The sequence below is a fragment of the Mustela nivalis genome (assembly GCF_964662115.1).
Source record: "Mustela nivalis genome assembly, chromosome: 9".
NCBI lineage: Eukaryota > Metazoa > Chordata > Mammalia > Carnivora > Mustelidae > Mustela > Mustela nivalis.
The window spans coordinates 82158809-82183447 of NC_139028.1; the positions used below are offsets into that span (position 1 = coordinate 82158809).

At 39.7% G+C, this 24639-nt stretch overlaps 1 long non-coding RNA gene across 1 annotated transcript; it reads left to right on the forward strand.

The window, feature by feature from the left end:
• Nucleotides 1-1919: 1919 nt before the first annotated feature.
• Nucleotides 1920-19459, forward strand: LOC309841215. The gene is made up of 3 exons (XR_014299056.1): nt 1920-2265; nt 3571-3768; nt 19381-19459. It is a non-coding gene; the product is annotated as an uncharacterized lncRNA (long non-coding RNA).
• Nucleotides 19460-24639: the final 5180 nt, after the last annotated feature.

Below are 24639 nucleotides of genomic sequence, written 5' to 3' on the forward strand. Positions count from 1 at the left end.
GCAAGGCTATCCGGCCCTTGGCAGCCTGGCGGGGCTCTCTGGCCCTCGGCAGGGTTAGGCCTGCATCAGCTCAAACCTTAACCTAGTGGGGCAGTGCCCTCCACCAGGCCTCACGGCTCCCAACAGGTCTCCTATGGTCAACAGAAAATAAACAGATCCTAAAAAGAAGTGAGCCATTAAAGATGTTACCACTAGTCCTGCTTACACAAAGGTGCTGTCAAGTAGAGAAGTCAAAAGACTTAAATTCCCTGGTTAACTTTCTATAAAAGAACAATGCTGGAGACCCTCAGTGGCCACCCCATCGGGACCCTTCTCACTTCTGAGAGCTTTTTCTGTACTCTTGCTTGAAAAACGTTCATTTAACTCATTGTCTGCGAGATTCATTCTTCAATGCTATGAGACAAGAACCTTGCTCTCTTGCATCCATACTTCCAACTATCTATGAGCAAACCATTTCATTTCTCTAAGGTCAGTGTCCTCATCTTCAAAATGGGCATAAAATGCAGAGCTCACTAAATTGTGGCAAAAATTAAGTCAGATGACTTGATCTGTGAACTGCGTAAATCTCTGTAGGGAGCCAAACAAATGCAGGGACTTCAAGCTTCCCCATTTGGGTGAAGTTAGCAGCTCTGCAAAAGGCTCTCAATAAAAGGAAAGCATTTCACCGGATATAAACATATTAGCCCATTGGTAACTATGAATATTTTATGATCTATTACAGGTTTTCAAAATGCCTTCAGTTACTCTCTGTAATTTGATCCTCACTCCAATGTAGTGACTTAGAAGGGAGAAGAGTGATTATTCTCATTTTTTTTTTTTCAAATAAAAAAAAAAATCAAGACTCAGAGGTAACCTTTGATTTGTCTGATCTAGGGCTACAACCCAGGACTAATAGGACATTCTTCAGTGCGGTTGGGCACGAGCAGGACTGCATGAAGACCCCGTGTGGGGGGGAGGAGAAAGGGACACTGAAAATAAGGGAATGAGCTGGAAGCCTGGCATGTCATTCTCTATTTTGCTCACTGACAAGAAGTTACTTTTATTTTCACATAACCCTTATTTATTATTGTCTTATTATTGGTGCTTCCCGGCAAATGTACTGAAGGAAGTAATCATGTTTTATTTCTCTTTACATTTTCCCACAGTACCCAAACCGTGCCTCTCACCTAATATAGAATTGAGTGGAGGGAAACTCAGAACACCTCCGCATTTGCTTCCTAGGGCTGTCATTAGAAAGCATCACAAGCCGGGTAGCTTGGAGCAACAGAAATTAATTATCTCACAGTTCTGGAGGCCAGAAATCTGAATTCAGGCTGTCAGCAGGGCCAAGCTCTTGGTAGACGGGCTAGTGAGTGATCTGCCCCAGGCCACTCTTCTAGTTTTGGTTGGTTCCTTGGCTTATGACATTATAACTCCAATCTTTGTGTGACATTCTTCTCCCTGTGTACTCGTCTGTCTCTTTACATGGCATTCTTTTTATAAAGATACCAGTCACACTGGATTAGGGACCCACCTTAGTTCAATGTGACATTATCTTCACTCAACTAATTATACCTACAAAGACCTGATTTCCAAATAAAGTCACATTCTGAAGTCCTGTGGGCTAAGACTTCAACATATAAATTTGGGGACGGGGAACATAATGCAAGCCATAACAACCTCCCTCTGGTCTTAAGAGATCCTAGAAGTCTCTCAGTTTTTCAGAGCTTGTTCAATTGGGGACCACAAAGCAGCTATTCTTCATCATCTCTCCATTTTTTTCCATTAGTATGAGTAATAAAAGTCTTGCGAAATATTCTAACACTTGGCTTATTGGGGGCATTGGTTGCCTAGCATTCTCTCCAAGATGTGTGGGAATGTGATGGTCTGACACGGCCAGAAGTGGGAGAGTAAAGATGTATTCCGGCCAGTGAGGAAGACATCACAGAGACGCTACACGGTCATTCTGCTGACAAGGAGTCAGTGGGATAAGACACGTTGTCGATTCCCTCAAGAGTCAGATGGCAGAAGTCCTAGATCAAAGGGCGAGAAATAAAATGAGCACTGGAGACAAGGGCATAAAACAAGTGTACTTGGCTGTGTGACTGGTATCCCAAATCAGTCAAGAGTCTAATTTTTTCCACTTGGCAGTTCATCTTGGTCTATGCTTAACGTTACTCAGAAAACTAACTGGATCTCTTCAACGCAATGGCAACAGCAGTCACTGCAGAAGGTAGAGCTGTTATTGGGAGTGAGTATTCTCCCGTCAACCATACGTATCTCAAGGTAAGATCTGTGCAGCTGAAAAGTTGCTTGAAAATCAAATAAAACCAGAATCCCTCTAGGTCACTCTGCTTCTGGGTCCTAATGAGATCACGTAACAGCTAAACCTGAGGTCCACTCTTTTTTTTTTTTTCTTTTAATATTTTTATTTATTTGACAGACAAGAGATCACAAGTAGGCAGAGAAGCAGGCACAGAGAGAGAGAGGAGGAAGCAGGCTCCCCGCATAGCAGAGAGCCCGATACGGGGCTCGATCCCAGGACCCTGGGATCATGACCTGAGCCGAAGGCAGAGGCTTTAACCCACTGCGCCATCCAGGTGCCCCCTGAGGTCCACTCTTGTCTTGATGTCTAAATTTCCTTTTTGGGGAGATTCCCTTGGGGTGCCCTTATCCATCTGAGTCACTGACTGGGTTTCTGATGAATTTGGCGCCAGAGGACTGATCCACCCATGACGTGCTGCAAAGTGACTGGAGAGCTTCCAGCAGGGACCCTTCTTGATACCGCCGGCCTGGCCTGAGGGGCTATTGCTCTCTCACATGTGGCCTGCCCTTTGCCAGTGAATTACAAAGAGGGAGATTGGAATGGGATGCCATTTCTTTCAGCCGCCTGGCTTCAAAGTACATGGTTGGCAGCAGAGTTCTGGCTGGGTTTCAGCCCCAGTGTTTCCCTCCACCCAGACTTGTCCCTTTACCACTCTAGTCTTTCCCTTAGTTACAACGCAGCTCACGATAACCTGAAGATTCTACAAAGGTGGGTCAAAGAAGGGATCCGGGATTCTAGAAGGTTTTCAACTGATCACTACTTAGGATTACTATTCAAAGGCCTACAGGGGTCAAGCGTAGTACACAAAAGGAGAAAGGAGAATAGAGATGTGGTAACACAGAAAATTCACACCCACTTGAAAGGGGACAGCAGTTCCTCAGTTCCAGCTGATTATGGCCCAGTGGAACTGATGCCACCTTTTTCTGAGAGGCAGAAAATCGAGATATTTATGTGGCATCCCAGAATTATTATTTTTAAATACTGGCAAACATAATGGCAAATCATCAAACAATGTGAGCTAAACAGAATGTCTCCAGGCCAGTTCAACCCTTAGGCTCTCACTGGGGGAAGTCTCTGGGCAGGCAGTTTAGAGGCTATGTGACTTGGGAATTTCTCAGGCTTCTCATATAGGATGCTTCACTCATTTCAGGCCTGATTTCACTCATTTCAGGCCTGACTTCCTAGAAAGATCCGTGAATAACTCCCTGCCATGCTCTTAGCCTATGTCCCAGTAGCATACATCACCTTTCCCCCTTCATCTGCAGCTGTGCTGGAAAGCATCTGCCCACCTCAGAGGCCAGCCTGAAGAGATCGAAGTCCAGACAGAAAAAACATTTTCCTCCTCATCCATGAAAGCCTACATGCCATTCATTCAACCAATACGGACTATGTGACCATGCACAGGCAGATACTGCATGTTTGTCATGGAGTTTATTACATGTTTAGGAGACAAATTTTTAAAAGTAAGTAAGTAAACAAATAAATAAGTAAATAAAAAAACAAATAAGAAATTTCAGAATGGTACGTGTTAGGGAAAAATAAGTGAGAGTACTGGGAGAGAGAATGGTGGGAGAGCCGAGTGCTACCTTAGACTTGGTTGTCAAGAAAACCTCTCTGAGGAGGAAACTCCTACAGAATTTCTTAAAAGTGAAGCTGAGATGGAGATCCCTGAGTGATTTATTGAATGTATGTTCTTAGCAGAAGGGGAACTAGGGGAAAAAGAGGCCAGGGAAAGAAAGCAAAGCAGGGATGTGGTCTCAGATGTGGGGTCCTTAAGCCTGGTCCCACCAAGAGCTCCAGAACACAAATTACACGATACAACTGGTACCACCTCGAAGCAAGAAGGTTGACCTTTTGTAGCTACCTGTCGGTTAGTCACTGGCTTCATTCCCCCTCCTGGTGAGGAGAATGTAACCTCTTAAACTATGGGGTTTGGGGCAGTTTTTTGGAAAAGGTGGCAGGTGTGAGCTGTTAATAACCAACACACCCAATAGCTGGGGATGGCTGCACCAGCACAGCAAAGGGAATATGGGTAGACACCCACCATATTCACTATCAGAGATGATATGTAAGCGTGGCTCTGGAAGGAAGAAGCAGCCACTTGTGCAAATATCTGGAGGAAGAGTACTTCCAGCTGAAGGAAGTGCTCATGGGAACAAGCTTGGACAATGTTTCTGGGGCCCAGTGGGAATGTGCAGCATGGGGTGAAATGTAGTTGGAGAAGCAGATGGCTTAAGTCAGGTAGTGCATGACATTTTTTTGACCACAAGATTCCATTCCAGTCTGTTCCAATCAATATGAAACATAAGTTTTCATTTTTCCACAGTTAAAGAAAAGCTGTCTTTTTTTACTAGTTATAAATGAATAAGCTCTTAACCCTAGATGTAGCGGGAAGTTATCTTGTAACCACAAAAAGTAGAGCTATGGAGGAAGCTGACTCCTGAAGAAGGGCAGAGCTGAAAGAACTGTATATAAATGGAGCCAGAACCTGCACAAAGCTCTGCCTGGACCTATCCTGTGCTACTTCTGAACTTTACACATTTATATAAACCATAAATACCTTTATTTGTTTGTTTATTTATTTAGAGAATGGGGAAGGGGTGGCAGAGGGACAGGGAGAAAGAGAGAATCCCAGATTCCCCGAGAACATGGAGCAGGATGTGGGGCTCAATTTCACAACCCCTAGATCATGACCTGAGCCAAAATCAAGATTTGGAACTTAACCAACTGAGCCACCCAGGCACCCCCTCTCCCCCCACAAATTCATTTTATTTTTAAGCCAGATGTTAGTAATGCAACATAAGTCCTTCTAGTTGATGCAGAATTCAGAAGAGAGAAATATTTCAGGAGGGAAGGGGTGATCATGGTGGTTGAAATTGACCCTTATATTTTTACAACATGGAAGTTGTTGGTGATGTTGACAAATGTTGTTCTCTTGTGACAGAATAGTCCAAAGGAAGACTATGTAACTCCTTAAGATATTTTGGAAACATGTTTTTCTAGATCCATACTTCGAAATTAAACCTTCTCTGAAGCAAGTGTCACATTCAGAGATGTGGCTATGCCGGTCATCAACAAACATTCATTTTAGCACATCAAGCAGTTTAGCACCTTCATTACACAGCTTCTGAGACAATTCTATTTTTTATTATAATTCCTACAAAGCACTCTCAAAAGTAAATGACCCATTTATATGGTTTTCCAAGAAGCCGTGTTCTACCACAAAGGCAACCATTCCCACCTCTTGTCTAATCAAAAAGTAACATGGCAATTTTGTCATCAAGTTTTAAACAATCTAAAGGGTAATAACAGTCATATTTTAAGTATAAGCTATCACCTGTTCTCTTTCATGTGGTAATCTATGTAAGAAGAAAGCCCTTCCCAAGCCCATGACCCAGGAATGTATCTAAGCCCTAAGATGATGGCAAGGGAGAATCCATTCTGCCTTTCCACAACTTTCTCTGGAGAATCACTGCTTTTCACCTGGACAATAGGTAGCTGATCTTCTTGCCAAGTCCACACTCAACCTTTGCTCAGGATGAGCTGGAGAACCTTATTAAATGTTTTTTTGTAACCTGAGGCAGAAAGCCTAATCTGTCCACAAAAATATACAAAGTGGCTCTGTTGACACTTTAAGAATATGCCTGTGTTTTCACTGGTGAAACTTATCTGGCTCTACTCATGTGGATACCATGGCATAAATTCAATAATCTTGGAATTAACTACTGAACCAACTTTGAGATATTATCTTCTCTACTTGATCAAATACTCTTCCTCTTTTGCTTTACTCTGTTTACTGAGTTGCGCAGTAAGAATGCTTTTATTTTTTAAAAAAATTTGCTCATTTTTGATATATTTTGCTGTTTCCTAAATGCTGCTTTGTTTTCTTTTTCTGGAGTTGTCTCTCCTTGAATTGGTGAAAGCTGAATTGCTCCCTCCTTGTTTCCATATTTATTAGTTGGGACTCTTTGTTGAAAGAGACAGAAGCCTAACCCAAATGATTTGGATTTCTTCTGCTTTGCTTTCTTCTAAGGTTCAGCCACTCTCGCACAGACTTCCTTTCACTTGAAATACCTGGAGAGGAAAATATGATGTTTTAATTAATCAGCTATAGGTTTTATCCAATGACTCCTAGGTGAAGTCAGTTTCATTTAAAGTTGTTGATTGAGAATGGTGGAGGGGATGATTTTCCAAATTAAATAAGGAGCTATTAATGGACACCAAAAAGGTGAGTGGTTGGCAGGTTCGTAACATCCTTCCTATTTCCCATGCTTCTGCATGCATATCAATGTTTGGAGCTAATTGGTTTCTGAGGCTGCAGATTGAGAGTAGAAAATTTCCCACTAACACTCTGGTGAAATGTTGAAGGAAGAAGAGAGAACATGGCCAAGAAATGGATAGAAAGATAAAATGGAAAATTAAAGAGATACTTCCACAAACAGAAGTGAAAGCTGGAGCACATCGTTAGCTATTCGAGAACCAGGGATATGGGTATCAGAGTAGGTGGGAACTATCTAGGCAATCATTTGAAGTTACATTTTCTGAGAATATTTACTCACATAGGAACACACTACATTGTAGAAATAGAGCAGGTGTTCATCAAAAGCGACCTTTCCTTCCAGCTAAATTGTACTTCCCAGTCTCTTGCATTTAGATGTTCTTAAATGTCTGATTTTCAGTCAATAGAATGTAGGCAGAAGCTGAGACCTGAAATCTCCTATGAGACGCTTCATGCCTCCATGCTAACTCTTATCTTCCTGCCAGATCTAGCAAATGCAGTATAGGACTTGGAAGCACCTAATGATGGCATAGCACCCAGATGGAAAAGACTGGGTTTCTGAACGATTAAATACAGTAAATATCCCAAGTGAACCAATTCAGCTATTAATTTAAGTGAGAGCATCATACACCTTTGTTATGTTAAGCCCTGCAACTGGCGTTGTTTTAGCAATTGGCATATCCTGATGAATACACATAATAGAGAGTTCAGTTAGTTTTTAAATGTGAAAATTTAAATGTGACACTTAAATAGTTAATTTTTATTTCTTTACTTTAAAAAAAAAAAGAAATTATTTATTTATTTGTCTCAGAGAGAGAGAGTGAGAGACGGAGCACAAACAAGGGAAGTGGCAGAGAGACAGAGGGAGAAGCAGGCTCCCTGCTGAGCAAGAAGCCCCTGATGTGGGTTTCCAGGGATCATGACCTGAGCCAAAAGTAGATGCTTAGTTGACTGTTAGTTTTTAAATGTGAAATTTATTTGGAAAAATAACAAAAATAAAATAGGAAAATATAAACCAAAATATTAAAGGGTTAGTAGAATGGTAAACTCTGGGTACTGGGCTTATTGACAATTTTTTTTTCCAAAGATTTTATTTATTTATTTGACAGACAGAGATCACAATAGGCAGAGATGCAGTCAGGCAGAGTGGGGGATGTGGGAAGCAGGCTCCCTGTTGAACAGAGAGCCCAATGCGGGGCTTGATGCAAGGCTTGACCTGGGGCTTGATCCCAGGATCCTGAGATCGTGACCTGAGCAGAAGGCAGAGGCTTCACTCATTGGGCTGCCCAGGTGCCCCTTGTTGACAATTTTAAATGATCTTTTCTGAGATTCAAGACAACTTTTAAAAATAAAAATGAACTAATGTTACTGTTGTAGATAAAGTTTTAAGAAAAGCTAAATGGAAAGGGTGTTGGGAAAATGTTGAAACTTTCTGCTCTTCTTTATTGGTCTGGTTTTGTGTGCTCTTTGCAACATGGAGCATGAATAAGGTGATAGAGTTAAAAGGCTAGGAATGGTCTGGACAAATTCTAAAGAATTTCCAACTGCATACTTAGGAAGCTTTGATACTGGTCAGATGCTCTTCCAGTAGGTCTATGAAAACAAAGAAAGATGATTTCCTGCAGTGGGTGCATTGGAATGAGGAAATGTTTAAATTTCATTGATGGCAACTCCAAACCCACATTTTAAGCAATTAGAAGTCAAGATTCTGATCAATAGTAGAATCCTGGTGCATGGAGTGACCAAAGCAATGAAAAATGAGGTGGGACCTGAGCAGAGTATAGTAGTTAGAATGTAGGCTTGCATGTTTTAAGAAAAAGACCCTAAAACATAGTTGTTTGAATGGTTTGGCCAGTTCAAGGTTTATTTCTCTCTCATCTCTGAGACAGGAGCCCAAGGCTGTAGGATGAGTCGACAGTACTGAGGAGTGAGGCGTGTTCATTTTGTTGCTTTTCAGTCTTGAGAGTGTTGTCTTTTCTGCATGTTCATGGATGTCCCTCTTCTACTTTAATATGTCAGTAGTCAGGAAGAGTCATAATCCAGAAGTCAAATGCATGGCTCTGATCTATTTCCACTGGCCCAAACCTAATCACATGGCCATGCCTATCTGCAAAGGAGGCTGGGAAATGTAGTCTTTATCTGGGTGACCACATCTGCAGCTAAAATTTCTCTTATTAAAAAAGGGGGAAGAATGGGTAGTAGTCTTTAAATAGCATTAAACAAAATATGGAAAATATACTGAGCAATTAGGGAAAAGAAAGAAACAGGAAGAATCAGAATCAGATCTAACAGTACTGGAAAAAGAAGAAATTTTAAAATTAAATCCAGACTGTATTATTTTTAGTTCATTGGATACAGTTATGTTAAAATTGCCTTTCTTGATTAAAAAAATTCATGATGTGGATTTGATGACTTTGAAAGTCTTGAGTGAGTGAAAGAACCCTTCAGAAGAGTGCTCTCCTTTGATAAACAAAGTTGGTTGGACCAAATTCATTCTTGTTATGAATTTTAGACATGTTACTTTCTAGGCAAAAAGAGCGTTGCAGGAGCTGACTTGCCTGTGGTCAAAGTGTCTGAGAGAAAAAGTCCCTAGCTATCAGATTCAGGGAAAAAAAGAATGGTACAAATGGGAAAGGGAATGAATGATCCCTATGCCAAGACTGCTTCTTGCCAGCTTTCTTATTCAAAGCCCCACATCCTGGTAAGACGCAGTCCCTCCCAGGCAAGACCTTGTCTGGCAAGGGACAGATAGGACTTAACTCAGACTCTTTTCAGGCAGAATCTTTTCTTAGATTCTGAGAGAGCCTTCTTTGGAGGGACTGTGCTTTGGACCTGCCCTTCTTATAGGGCATTTATAGGAATTAGATCACGTTCCTCCTTACATTCATCAACCCTGACTATCCCCCACTGATCCAAATGTCTTCCCGCAGGGTCTGCTCTTTCCCTTTGCTACAAGTCCCCACTCCTCTCCCTTATCATTTCTCCCCTTTTCCACTTATAATTTATCTTAGTGTGACCTTTTGATAAGCTTAAAAACCACAGCAATATGTGCTCTTCAAATGCTAGAGAGGAGCATATATTTAAAAGAAAGCTTTGATTAAGACAGACAGTCTAAAGTTCAACCATTATTCAAACTCACTCGATGTGACTGGTATCACCTGTAAAATCATGATCAAGAGGTATTTCACAATTACTCTTATGGCTCTTTTTTTTGCAAAAACAACTGGAATAAAGAAGAGAAATCCAGGCTCCATTGGAAAAGAGAATATTTCTTGGCTAAGAGTTTCCGCATATTTTTCATTAGGATGAGCTGGTAATTGATATTAGAATGTATGTCTTAAACATGCATTCACTGGACACCTTCGAAGAACCACACACAATGCAGAACTTAAAGTGCATCATCTCTCATGTTAAGTAAACCTGTGCTCCTTTCCCAACTCAGCGACTTCAAAGCTATGTCTCCTGAGCAGAAACCCTCTTCAGTGTCTCAGAAACCTCATTCATCAAACAGGGATAATCAGGTAGCCACATGACAGGAAAACTGAATGTGAGAGAATGCATGAAGGATATAGAGCAGGGCCTGGCATAAAGTAAGTACTCAATAAACAAAGTACTAGCCAACATAGAATTCTGTTGTCTATGTTTTATAAAAACATTCTTATCACTACAACACATTACATTATGAATTACTTATTTATTTTCTATCTCCCGTTACGGACCACAGCTGCATGTGGGCAAGCTATATTCTGTTTAGTTTACTGATGTATCTCTAGTGTTTAGAACAATACCTAAAACACAGTTGGTGTTCAATTAGCATTTAACGAATGATGGATCTGTCTCTCTTTACTAATATGACCACTTTTTGCTTATTTATGATCTCATCCAACCAACAATCAATCAGTTATCTAAGAGCTTAATTTGTACAGCATACCATGCTGTGTTCTGAATGATCATGCCCTTAGTTGACCATGTCTCTATTTTTCCATCTTCTGTGATCAATATTCATAGGACGCTCATCCAATTTGATCTCACAATGCAGTTTTGGTGTTGACTTAGTCATTAAAGATGCCATAATCATCTCCCAGTCAGCACTTCTTTTATTAGAATTTACCTCAACCACTGGACCTTTAGAAAGAGGGCAATTTAGTAGCCATATTTGGACCATACGACTTTACCCCACTGGACAGAATTAAATGGACGAGGGTAGATATTTTGAGTTGGGGAAATCCAAAGAGAGAATTCATTTTCTCCATTTTTTATTCTTTATTGCCTGGTCTCCCTTTTTTATCTCTCACTCCTGAATTTAGGTAAAGAGATTTTGTCATTTATATGGTGATAGGCACGAACATAAAGAGGTCACTGAGACTTATGGCTACAGTTTTTGCCATTGCTAATCGAGCCTCAAAAGACACACAGAAAATGAGAGCCTGACAGAGGGAGCAGTTCCTTAAAGAAGATAAAGCAGCAGATGTGCAGAGAGAATCTCAGACCAAAAAGTATGGGGTCCAATAGGAGATGGAGAGTGTATTAAATGATCTGACTGCATTTTTAATGTGTGGTTGCTGGCAGCTTTCAAGCACCCTCCTTTCTCTTCTGCTCCATGTCTCAGAAAACTGCTAAGAAAGCCCAGGTACTCACCTCCATTGGCACTGGTGGCAAGTCCAAACCATCCTCACTCCGGCCCCTCCCCCTAACTATAATAAATCCCAAAGCCAATTGCTCATAATGTCACTGGGACTGAAATGGTGCAGGCCTCCTGGGGAAACATGGTAGAGTCATTCCTTTTGGTTGTCAGAGTTGCTGTTAATTTTGTCTGCAATTGCCAGCAAAGTACAGGAAGATGTATGAGAATGAATTATTGATTTTCACTTGCATTCTGGTTGGAACAGGTTTGCAGCTTATTTCCAAGTAACTCTTTTCATCTTCATGGCAATAAATACAAACATCAATTTAATTTATCTCTTTGAGTTAGCACCTTTCGTGATAAATTGTATTTGTAGAACAACTAACCCTTTCCTTATTATAATCAGCAAATGAAGAGGTACAGCTGAACAGATTGTTCCATCACACCAAAATTCAGAAATAGCAACTTTCAGTTAAAAAAAAAAAAAATCATGGACGGTAAACATAGTTCATAGAGGGTTTTAAATGCAATGAAACTTACAGACTTGAGAACCAGAAAGCTTCCTATGGAAAATAGTTTCGACAGTGATTGAGGAATATAGTCCTTTACTCAAACTCAATTCCCCACATTATAAGAGCTTTGGTCTAATTGTGTTAACCCTCTGTGCTTCTGTGATTTCTTCTCTTCCCCCATCCCCCATCCTGCACGAAGAAAGTCAAAGTCTCTGTGTTCTGGAGCCAAGCTGCACTACCCTGAAAGCACTTACACTGCATATCTTTTTGTTTGCAGTGTCCCCTGCAGTGCTGAAGAGCTCTTGTCCCCTTCCTTCCATTTGCTTAGGAGACGATGCTTTTAAAGAACAACTTGGATGGCTATTGGCCACAAAGTAGACCCCTCACTGCTCAACAGCTGTTTGAAAGCTTCTGGTCCAAACACGCATGAGGATTTGATCTCTCAGAATTTTGTTTAATGAGGATGGTGACAGACTCACAGCTTCAGCACAGCTCACCTATCCAAAAGAGGCACAATTTCCCAGAAGTCCTAATAATTCAAAACCATTTCAGTATGGTCCCTACAAAAAGGCATGCTGTGTTCTCTATCAAGCTGAGAGATGAGGCTCACCAAGTGAAGTACCAAAAAAAAAAAAAAAAAAAGAAAGAAAAATCTCATATTTGATAGCTCATTTTAGCCTCCATTCCAATTGGTCTTCCTTTACTTGAGATCATTTCTGAGGAGAAAAGTTTAATTAGGTGCAGGTGGTACTCATCAAAAATTTATCTCTGCAAATATTATTCTTTCTACTTTCTTCATTATGATTGATTCAACTTTGAAGAATCTTTGATAATATTGTAATTATTTTAGATTGAATTATTAGATTCAACATTAGATTAATGATTAGATTTAATTATTTTGTTTAAAACTTACATTCTCTTTCTGTGTGTGTATGTGTATGCATGCATGTTATTTTTATGCACATACTTCCTTGGATGTCAAGAAAAAAAATATGAAAACCAGATACTTGTTGACAGTCTGAAGTAAAACTTAATGAAAACCCATAGCTTCTATTTCTGGAGATTACGAGGACAGCATTTAAAGCCAGAAATGTTATGAACATTATCAGCCTAAGACACATTTTTCCATTCTGTAGAACTGCCATATGATAGCTCAGAGTGTTTAAATTGCCTTTATTTTTTATTTCCACTCTCACCTCCTAATTAGAGCAGAGCTGCAAAGCTGCAGGGAAATGGAGAGGGGTTTTAGAAGAGGAGGCTGTTAAGCACAAAGATGATTTATATGATTTTATAAGATAGGAGAATGTAGCCCAGGAAGAGAAGGTTCTGACCTTCTCTAGGGGATCTTCCACATGAGAAAGTTGGCAATTTCCTCACTTGTGTGATTTTGGAGATATAAGGATCTCCCTTTCTTCCTCCTGTAAATATATCCTTTACCCATTCAAATCCAAGTGCATGTAGAGAAGATCTATTTTATGCCAGGGGCTATGACGGGCATGAAATTCAAAGGTGGAAAAGAGAACCCCTCCTCCATTTAGACAGTTTATAGTACAGTGGAACATACAGAAAAGAAGAGAGGCATTCAGGATACAGGCTGATAAATACTACCATAAGGGGAAGCATAGACACTACGGAGTGTAGGATGAAAACCTTGACCTGGTCCTTAGAGTCAAGAAGAACTTCTTAAAGGAAAGGTAGGCTGGTACCTAAAGTACAAGAGAAGTTAGGTGAAGGGAGAGAGGACAACAGAAAGAAAAGGCAAGAACATGAGCGAGGGAAGGGACAAGCGGGAATAAAGACTTGGAGGCAGAAGGATATTGCAACTGGGTTCAACTTTTCATCAGTGGTCTGACCTTGGGCAACGACTCATTGAAAATTGATTTCCTTATCTGTAAAATGTGAATGATATATTTACCTTTCAGCATTACTGAAAAGTAAATGAGATTATGTATCTTTTTAAAAAAAAAGATTTTATTTATTTATTTGACAGACAGAGATCACAAGTAAGCAGAGAGGCAGGCAGAGGCGGGGGGGTGGGGGGGTGGGAAGTGGGCTCCCCGCTGAGCAGAGAGCCCGATGCAGAGCTGAATCCCAGGACCCTGGGATCATGACCTGAGCTGAAGGCAGAGGCTTTAACCCACTGAGCCACCCAGGCGCCCCAAGATCATGTATTTTTAATTGCTGCTGTTGCTAGCAAGAAATAGAAATTCAGCTTTGACTAATTTAAGTATAAAGGAGATTTATTGAGATATGATTATATATGATGTCAGTATCAAGTATAATGGATAAACTATATATGTATTGGAAGTTTATTGAGACATGCTGTAGAACATGCAGACCTTACTGAATGCAGGGATTTGGCTGCATCTCAGGACCAACTGCAATTAGAGATTCAGATGCTGTTAAGACACTACTGCTTTTCATATCTATTTCTTTTACATGTGGATGTTATCCTTCCCTTCCACCAAAAACCAGCTTTTTATTCATAATAGATGATCATGGCTGCCTTAGAAGTCAACTTCTGAGTTTTATTTCTTTGGCAGAACCCACTCAAAGAGAGTCTGCTTCTCAGGTCTAGTTCCAAAATTATCGGGAAAGGACTCATCAGATGCCCACACCAAAACCATCACCTGTGGTCAGAGAGTAAGGTCATAATGTAAGCACTTGGTGGCTCCTGAAGTGACTTTGGGAGATATAGAGGCCCCAGTTCAGGTCCTGGTTTTTAAAAATATTAACCAGGTGCTTGGGCGGCTCAGTTGGTTAAGTGTCTGATTCTAGATTTTGGCTTAGGTCATGATCTCAGGGTCATGATCTCAGTCCTGAGTCAGGTTCCATGTTGGGCATGGAGCCTGCTTAAGATACTCTCTCTCCTTCTCCTTCTGTCCCTCTCCCACTCTCTCTCTCTCAAAAAAAAGAATATTAATTAAAGTAACATACCTTTGGAGCACATCGACTCTATGTTGTGCACAATACAACAAACTTAGATGAAATATCTAATTAAATGTTAACCTAGTGAAGGAGTTACTGTTATTATTTCCATATCATAGATGAAGAAACTAAGTTAGAGCGAAGGGATCACTTGTTCAGGCTTTATACAATGAGTAAAGTGAAAAGCCAGGATACTAAATCAAGCTTGTCTGGCTCAGAGTTTGAGCTACTGGCTGTTTGGACATTCAATTTAATAAATGTCTCTTTTCAGCTATAGACCAGACTTCTACTTCCCTTCAGTGAGAAGAAGAATTCTGAACCCTGGTGTGGTTGGGGAACGGCTCGTTCCTCTCTCAACCCAGTGGTGAAGGCCAGCCAGAGATTACAAGCCATGAACAAGAAAGCCAGAGCAGAACTCAAAGACAGGAATTCTTTAGATGTTATAGATCACACAACTTTGAAGTGATTCTCTTACCTATGTCTATATCATTTTTCTCTTTCCAACAGAGTATAAAATATCACACCTTTCATGCTAAAAGTGACTTTCACATATGGATGCTGATTTTTCATAAACTTTGGTGGCGTTAGTCCTTGCCTAAAGCTATAGATCTCACTAGAAATGAAAGAAAAGTGATTCTATGATTCTAAAAATGGACGGAGGGAGATTCTGAAAGGAATTTTTAAAAGACAGATGTATCAAGTGCCTATCTGTTGATTAAAGATTAAGGAATGGACTAATTCTTAGTTGTTTCAGGGTTTTCCATTCCAACTGAGTGTATTGCCCAATGACATTATTAACATTTTGGGTGGATCAGAGCATCCATTTCCAGTCTCTTCACTCAAATCCATATGGTATTTGCTAGTGTTTATTGGAGTAGAGGTTGGAAGCACTTATGACTTTGCTGAGAAGGAAAGGAGAGAAAGTATTATTGCAACTGGATTTGTTCATTAGTTCAATTATTTATTTATTCTACCAGTAAACATTGAGGTAGAAAGAAATATGATTGAGGAGGGACTACAATGGTGGCTTAACTTTTATCTATAATATTTTGTTTTTAAAAATCTGGAGCAAATATGGCAAAATATTAAGATTTATTTAAAGCTTGTTCTAGGTCCCATGGGTGCCTGGATGGCTCAGTAAGTTAAGCACCTGATCCTTGATTTCAACTCAGGTCATGATCTCAGAATTGTGAGATCCAGCCCCAAGTCAGGTTCCATGTGGAGCCTGCTTAAGATTCTCTCCCAACCTCTTCCTCTGTCCCTCCTCTCTCTGTCTTTCTCTCTCTCATTAAAACAAACAAACAAACAAACAAACAAAAAACAACAGCTCTTTGCAAGTCCAATAATATTTGTTTTATAAAGCCAAGTATCTTGAATATAATATATGACATTTGGTTGAGAATAAAGAATAAGAAAAAAGGAAATATATTTTAAAATACTTTAGTATTAAAATCACTCCATTTTGCTCCAGTTTTTTTTTAAAGCTTTATTTATTATATATTTTAGAGAGAGACTGTGTGTGCAGGGGCAAGGGGAAGAGGGAGAGGTAGAGAGAGTTTCAGACAGATTCTGCATGGAACATAGACCCCAACACAGGCTTGATCCTACAACCCTGAGATCAGGACTTCAGCTGAAACCAAGAGCCAGTCACCCAATCGACTGCACCATCCAGGCGCCCTCAGTTTCTTTTCTTTTTTTTAAAATGTGCTATTCCCACTTTGTGACCATAAATCCTAATATATCAGCGCTATGTGGGTTTCAAGACTTTGATTACATGGTGCATTGTTTCTCTGTGTTCTGTGTTTGGTCAGTGGTGGTGATAGAACATTTTGGATCTAGAAATTAAAAAGGTACATCAAATTGGAAGGCACAGACCTCTCAGAATTGTCTTTCTTCAATCCAAAATAGAAACTTCCTGTTTGGAATATTACCTAATATACTTACATAAAGTGCCTTAAGCCTCAAGCATGAGATATAAATTATTCTAGAATTTTACATCATCCAATCCTGATCATGGGGCAAGTCAGTCTTTTAAATCTCTATTCCCTCATATATCAGTTGGGAAAAATAAAAATAATAATGTTATCTCACAGATTGTTATAAAGAGAGGTGACTTTACCATGACATCAATAAAGGATAAATTTCAAAGACTCATGAACACAAGTTCATTCCAAATTCAGTATCTAATTTTGTATTAGTAATTTTGTATTTTTGTGTATTGTTTTTCTTAAAAATAGCCTTCCAAATTGACTACTTTCAGGCCTGATAATATCTGGATCTGCCTCTGGTTACAGAGATGACATGAAATATTAGGTAAATATAAAGCTTTAGGGAAGTGCCTAATATAGAGAAGAAAGAGAGAGGAGGTGTCGGGGAGGAGAGAGAGAAATTTTAAGGGAATTCATTCTCATGATTGTGGAGGTTGGCAAATCAAAATCTAAGCAGGACAGCAGGCTGGAAACAGAAGTCAATATTGCAATCTTTGGGCTAACATCTGTAGGTCAGGCTGATAGGCTGTAATTCAGGAAGAACTTCTATGTTACAGTTTAGAGGCAGAATCCCTTTGTTTCTAGTTAACCTCAGTTTTGCTCTTCAGGCCTTCAGTCGATTAGAGGAGGCCCACTCACATTATCATGGGTGATCTTTTAAATATTAAATGACAGCTACAGAACACCTTCACAACAACATCCAGACTGGAGTCTGAGCAAACAACTGGGCACTACAGCCTAGCCAAGCTGACACATATAAATTAACTACCACCCAGAGTAAGTGCTCAACAAAACAAAGTACTCTGCAAAGTCCTGATTAATTTTTCTCCTCCTCTTCCTCATCCTTCTTCTTTGCCTTATTATAGCCTATATTTCTAGAACAGTACCTGGAATTTGAACGTTTCTCAAAAAAAAATCTTTTGGGAAAATGAATGTGTTAAGAAATGCAAGAATGAATGAATAAATAAATAGAAGTGTATTTGCCAGCAATTAGCTGATACGGACTGTTCAAAAGAGCTAGCAGAGTTAAGTCCAATGAGTTTGGCTGGATGGCGTACCAGATAAAGAAAAATGGAGTCTGGTGTACATTCTGTTTTGCCCTGGTCCAGGGTGTCAGGTCTTAATACATGGTTATGAAGTAAAGTTTGAAATATGAGGAACAAGTGATAAATCCTACAATTTCTATATTACTTACTCAAGGCAAAAGTAGCCTTTCCTTATCCAACATTTACTATTCCCTGATATTGCTAAAATGTAGCTGGACTTGACCTCAAGACCATTGCAAATATTTTTCCTCTGATCTAGACTGTCTAAAATACAAGGCAACATTCAGTTTCTTGCCCTTATCTTTATCTTTCTTTCATTCCATGCTCAAAGAAGTCAGTCTAATTTTCACCTTTTTCTCACTCTTGCCTACCTCTCAATTTGAAGGGTGTTCATTCTTCACCAGGCAGTCACAGAATGGAAAGTGGCAGGCAGAAGAACTATGTCCTAAAATTCAATAAACACTTCTCTCTTATGCAGGGGAAATGTATAAGCTTGTCTTCAGAGGGTAAGGCAAAAAAGGATTCAAAGAAATCCACTTTCCTTTCTTTCCATGATTCTACTGCAGTGCCTGTGCTAACACCAGGAATCAAATCATTCTGTTTTCCTACACTTTTAATAAATCAGACTCCTCTGGAGGTCAAAGATGAAAGTAGTATCTATTTGCATCTCAGTTTCAATCTCTGCTCGGTAGCTTGCTTCAGAATGGTTCTTCCTGGGAACATGTGTATCCTGATCAAAATGCCAATTACATTTGTTCCTTCAGCATTATCAGACAAGACTTCTTGCCCCCATATTGTGAGTGCTTTGTGTATCTGACTTGTAATTTACACATATCAGACACCAACTTCACAGTGAGTGTGAAGTCTCACAAGTGACAGAAACAAGGCAAACTCTCCACATATATCTGGGCCAACTATCCCTTCTCAGTGTATTTTACACCATTTGAATGGGACATGGTCATAGAAAACCAGCTAAGATCTAAAGACCAAAGCAGTCATTAGAGATACATTCTCCATTCCTCTGTAAATTGAACTTGTGGACCTTAAAAGGTAAATGTATTTTGAGGAATTTGTCCATTCCTTTATTTCTTCATTTTTTTCTGAGAACTCTACACTCCCCCCACCCCCACACACATGAACACACAGGGGTGTGGACCTCCAAAGTCATCTGATAATATATATCCACAACTCTTGGATATACTTGTTTGAGTAGTGGTGAGTATTTGACCCAGTCTGGACAAATTGGATTTTCTTCACAGGAGTTTGGAAATGTAATTCTCAGACATTAGTTTACTTTCTTTTGTTTATTTGAACTATGAACTAATATAAAGCCAGGGTTGGGGTAGCCGTTGCTTGAAACACTAGTAAGACATGAACTGCAGAGTGAGAATGATCTAGACAAAAACATCATGCCATTTCCAAAGAAATAGCCATGGTATGTGATAATTTTCTAGTTCCTGGTCCCAAGCCTCAGAGAGGTCATGGCTGTATTTTCTGTGCATCTATAAGATGACACCTTTGCCTTTATTATGATTATTCCTTATATATAAGTTAATATAAGTGGATTTATGTTTCTTATCACCAAAAATATCTTGATCAAAATATTCTATGGAATCCATAGTGACCAAAGTTAGTGCATTTATTATGGAATCATTGATTTGCTATAAAAAATAATCATTACGTGCATATTGTGTCTAGAAACTGCTGGGAGCCAAGGGAAGAAGATAGAAAAAATATTCATTTTCAATTATGAGGAAAGAGATGAACAACATTGACTGAGTGACTAGAATATACTAGTGTTTCAAATGCATTTAAAATAATTTCTCACAGAAATTGTGCAATGTGAAAGGCTTAGTTATTCTCTTTTTAAGGTGAGTATTTATTGAATACCTACAACTTTTCATAGTTTGTCCTTAAAGCTGGGAATAAGGTACTGAACAAAATAGCACATCCTCAGCAACTGAGGATTTTATATTCTAGTGGAATAGATATAAACAAAAAATCTCAAGTAATACATACACTGTGAGAAAAAAGCAGAATATTGTGATGGAGAATGAGCAGGGTTGTATTTAGCTATGTGTGAGGACAAGTGGAGGAGAAGCAACATTAAAAAGGATGGCCAGGTGACATCTGAGGTGAGACCTGATTTACAATAAAGTTTCACCACAGGAACAACATCCCAGGCAGAGAAAATAATAAGTGCCAGAGCCACTGAGGCAGGAACAAGTCTAGTGTGTTCAGGCAGTAGAACTCAGGTCAGAGTGGCTGAGGCGTAAGAAACAGAGAAGAGCAATGTGAGGTGAAGTTGGGGAGAGGGGAGGCAGCAACCATCCAGAGCCTTGCAGACAGCCGTAAAGAATTTGGACATAATTCTATGTGTAGTGGAAAACCATTAGAGAATTTTAAGGAAAGGAGCAATATGATCATTTGTGTTCTTGCAAGATTTTGGTAGAGAGTAGCCTGAGGTGTTCAAGAGAAGGAGATGGAAGAGCGGTTAAGAAGGGACTTCGGGGGTGCCTGGGTGGCTCAGTGGGTTAAGCTTCTGCCTTTGGCTCAGGTCATGGTCTCAGGGTCCTAGGATCAAGCCCCACATTGGTCTCTCTGCTCAGCATGGAGCCTGCTCCCCGCTCTCTCTCCGCCTGCTTCCCCCTCTCCACCTGCTGCTCTGCCTACTTGTGATCAATGTCTCTCTCTCTCTGTCAAATAAATTAATTAATTAAAAAAAAAAGAAGATGCTTCAGGTGATGAGGGGTGATGGTAGCCTGGCAAGGATAGTGGAAGCAGAAATATAAAGAGGCATGTGGATTAGATACATATTTTTGGAATCTGACTAGACTTACTAATGGATTCATGAGGGGCAAGCAAGAAAGAGGAAACAACAGTGGCTCCCAGCTATTGACTTTTGCAACCTTGTTAGGTGCCCTTAAAAATGGAGGAAAACTGGGAGAGAGATGAGCTTCGCGTGTTAGAGGGTGATGGTGAAGAAACAAACAGAATCGAGTGTTCTCTTTGGGCAGGTTATGTTTGAGCTGCCTAGCAAACATCTCAGTGAGATGCCAGGGAGGCAATTGGGCATACGAGCAAGGAGCACAAGAAACAGGTTAAGCCTGAAGAAATTGACTTGAGAGACAGATCTAGATGAACGGCCAGGACTGTGTTAGTAAATGCAGGAGAGTTGTTACCAGCAAGAGAAGGAAACTCTCTCATGCTTCTCTGATTTTCTCTCTCCCTCAGCCTGTTTATGTGAAGGATATTATGAAGTAAGATCATTTTTTAGGATGATAACAAAGTGAATTAGTCAGAAAAGTAAGTGAGACTGATAAGTAACACTCAGTGCCTAGACGGAATTCACGAATTACAAGTGACTACATCTAGCCTGCTTGGATGATTTTTTTCAGTAATATAAATTGCTCCAATGCAGGATAGAATAGGCAGATTGGGGGCGCCTGGGTGGCTCAGTGGGTTAAGCCTCTGCCTTTGGCTAGGGTCATGGTCTCAGGGTCCTGGGATTAAGCCTGCATCAGGCTCTCTGCTCAGCGGGGGGCCTGCTTCCCCCTTTCTCTCTCTGCCTGCCTCTCTGCCTACTTGTGATCTCTCTCTGTCAAACAAATAAATAAAATCTTAAAAAAAAAAAAAAAGAATAGGTTCACCAGAGTTTGAAGTTTTTTCCATTAGAGTATTTTGGAGGAAGAACTAGGAAGGGAGTTGATTATGTGTAGAAATGAATGACCCTGTGGTAGAGCATGGAATCCAGTTGGTTAACAAATGTGTTATATATTTTTGTAGTAATGTTCCCTAATTTGTTGTGGTCTCCTCCACACTGAAAATGGCCGTTTGACTTCCTTTGGTTAACAAAAGGCTTGAAAAGCATTTGATCATTGGGTCTTGACCTATCCGTGCTCTTGGGATATTGCCATCACCTCGATATGAATAAGCTTTCATTATCCTATTGGGAGGATGAAAATTACATGACTTAGTCACTCTTGTCATGCCTGCCAACAACCAACCTACTGCTAGGTATATGCGTAAGGTCATCCAAGACCAGCCAAGTCTCAGTCAACTTACCAATTGACTGCAAACTCACAAACAAAATCAAGTAATATCAATTGGGCCCAGACCAGACCAGAGGAACCCCCACGCAGAATTGTGAGCCCAATAAATCGTCTGTTGCACGGCAATAGATTCTAGTACAAATGATGGATGATGAGGAGAGGTAAATGGATTGGAGGTTTGAGAAAGAGGGAAGGATTGGTAAGATGAGAGTATAAAAATAAATGTGTTGGGAAGATGAAAAAATTTCCAGAGATAGACAGTGGTAATTGTTGTACAACAACATGAATGTACTCCATGACACAGAACTCTGTACACTTAAAAATGGTTAAAATGGCAAATTTTGTGTTATCTATTTTTACCACAATTAAAAAACAAGATTAAAAAAACAAATGAGTCAGAAAATAGATTTTATTATTATTTTTTTCTATTAAAGAAATCGAGCTTCAATGTAGAGAATAATTTGCTCAAAGTTACACAAACAGGAAATGGAAAAACTATGAATAGCAACAAGACTTCCCTTCTCTGACATTTGTGGCAGAGCAGAAAGAACACCAGACCTCGCTGAGCATTCATAGATTTTATGTTAGTTGGCATGAATTTTAAGGATCATCTAGACCATCCTCTTAGTTTATAAATGAAGTAACACATATATTTTTGTCATTGCATGCCACTTAATTTACTTGATTTACTGAATACTTCCTGGACACATCCTCTGCGCCTGGCATATGCTCCTCAGTGAGTATCCAGCTCATAGAGCTTCATGGAGCTTTCCCTCATGATGACAAATTCTAAACCAAAAAGTCATAAAAAAAATTGCACAATTATGTTACAAGTTATGTTAAGCACTCTGAAGGAAAAATACAGAGGAATTTGTGAATATCTATCAGTGAGACCTCATTTTTGGTGGTGGCGGGAATCAGGGAAATCTTCCCCCAAGGAGTGACTTAGGCTGAGACTGGAAGGATTTGTAGGGGTTTTGGAGGAGAAATCTCTCTGTGCCTCAATTTCCTCATCTGTAATATGAGGGGAATTGGACTAAATTCTCTTCCAGATCTAAAATGAATTATTCACTAAATTTAGAGATAGGGGATTTAAGTTTGACTGGAAAACAGATGTGACCATGATTCAGGAAGTTGCTGGTTTTTACATTCATGTGGATTGTTTATTACATAGTTCAGTAAGAAAAGATACTTAAAACTGGTATTTGGGCACCCAATCTTTTTTCAATATGTTCGAATCAAATCCCTTACCTTGGGCTGAGTTCTAGTGGGATTTTCATGGTATCTTTTAATCAAAACTTAAGCATACACTATATAATGGCTCCAGACTTCTTTTTCAATATACACAGAGGGACTACAGGAGTTATTTCCTTTGCCATATAAAATCATCTCTCCAATGGAAAATATGTTTCAAATTAGGCACCGGGTCCACGAATGAGTGCAGTGTGAATGTTCTATGTCAAAATGTAAAAGATTATTAGAAATGAGAAATGTACATTTTATGTATTTATGCTAAACTCTGGATTCATTCTCTTTGGAAATATTAGCATCTCAATCCCCAGCTGGGCAAAACCACCTTATTTTAGCTTACCGTTCTTTTCAAGGAAAAATGTGGGGGCGGGGGGAGTTGCTTCAGAGGATGCTATTGAGATGTGACCACAGTGGTTTTGAAGCTATGCTCTTTGGAGATTAGGAGCTCCTCGAACCAAGCTGGAACATTCTGCCTCCAAAGTGAGCAAGAATTTTTTGAGACAAGTATTGGCTCAAATTTCAAGATTTCTTCCATATATATTTCTTGATAATTTGATACTTTCTACAGTATCTGTCTTTTAAAAAAGGAATGATTGAGGAACAAGCATGTAGGAAAACAGAAATGGAAATTCATGCTTGCTCTGATGGCCTGTCTGCCCCAACTCCCAACCCTAGGACACTAGTGATTCTGACTTCTTGGCAGACATATAATAAAGTCATATTTTCTACTAAAAATTATGTCTAGTTCAAATGACATAATTTAATATATAAACATTCTATACACTATACACATCCACACACAACACACTAAAATCCCATCAAGATTTCCTGGTATTCCAAGGGAAACGGGAGAAAACCATCAGCTTAATTGATAGGGGCCTTTTCAATTCTAGCGTAACTCTTCACAAACAAACATTGATCTGGGTATTTACTTTTTTAGGAGATAACTGTTCTTATAATCAGTTTTACAGAGAGTGACATGAAGACCCAGAAGAGAACTGTCTTGCCTGTGCACACACACAATGTTCGATGTAAGGATCAGAAGTCAGGAAATGTTGAGAACAGCTTTTCCCCATGCAAATTTCCCTGTTAATTGCCTGTTGTTTGAATTTGGTCAAGCATCAGCCGGGTCCCTATCATAAGGCACTGACTGTACATTTGTGATAGCAAAGAGGAATAGCAAACTTGTCAAAATTTTGCCTAATTCCTCTACTCTCTTACTCTTCCTGGAGGAAACTGGGAGTCCCCCAGGGGAAGAAAAGTCCACTGGGAACTTGAAATCGAGTCTCCACCACAGGCCAATAGGGAGTGGTAGAGCTTTACAAGGGGCTATAGCCCAATCTGCCCGATTACTGAAGTCCTAAATGTCAGGGACAGACTCTGAAATGATATATAATGTGAAAAGGCAAGATAGGATATCAAGTCAGTATATCAAACCCAGAAAGGAGACATGGTTGTTCAAAACAGAACAGATAAATTGGGAACACACAAGCAAGAGGTCATTGGCTTAATCTCCAAACCATGAGTTTTTGCCTAGGACGACTTTAACATTGGTGACATACTTGTCAAGGTCAGTGCATCAAGTGTGAGTGTGTGAGAAGATTAAGATGTCCGGAAAATTAATGAATATAGTTTCTATGGTTTCTTCCAAAAT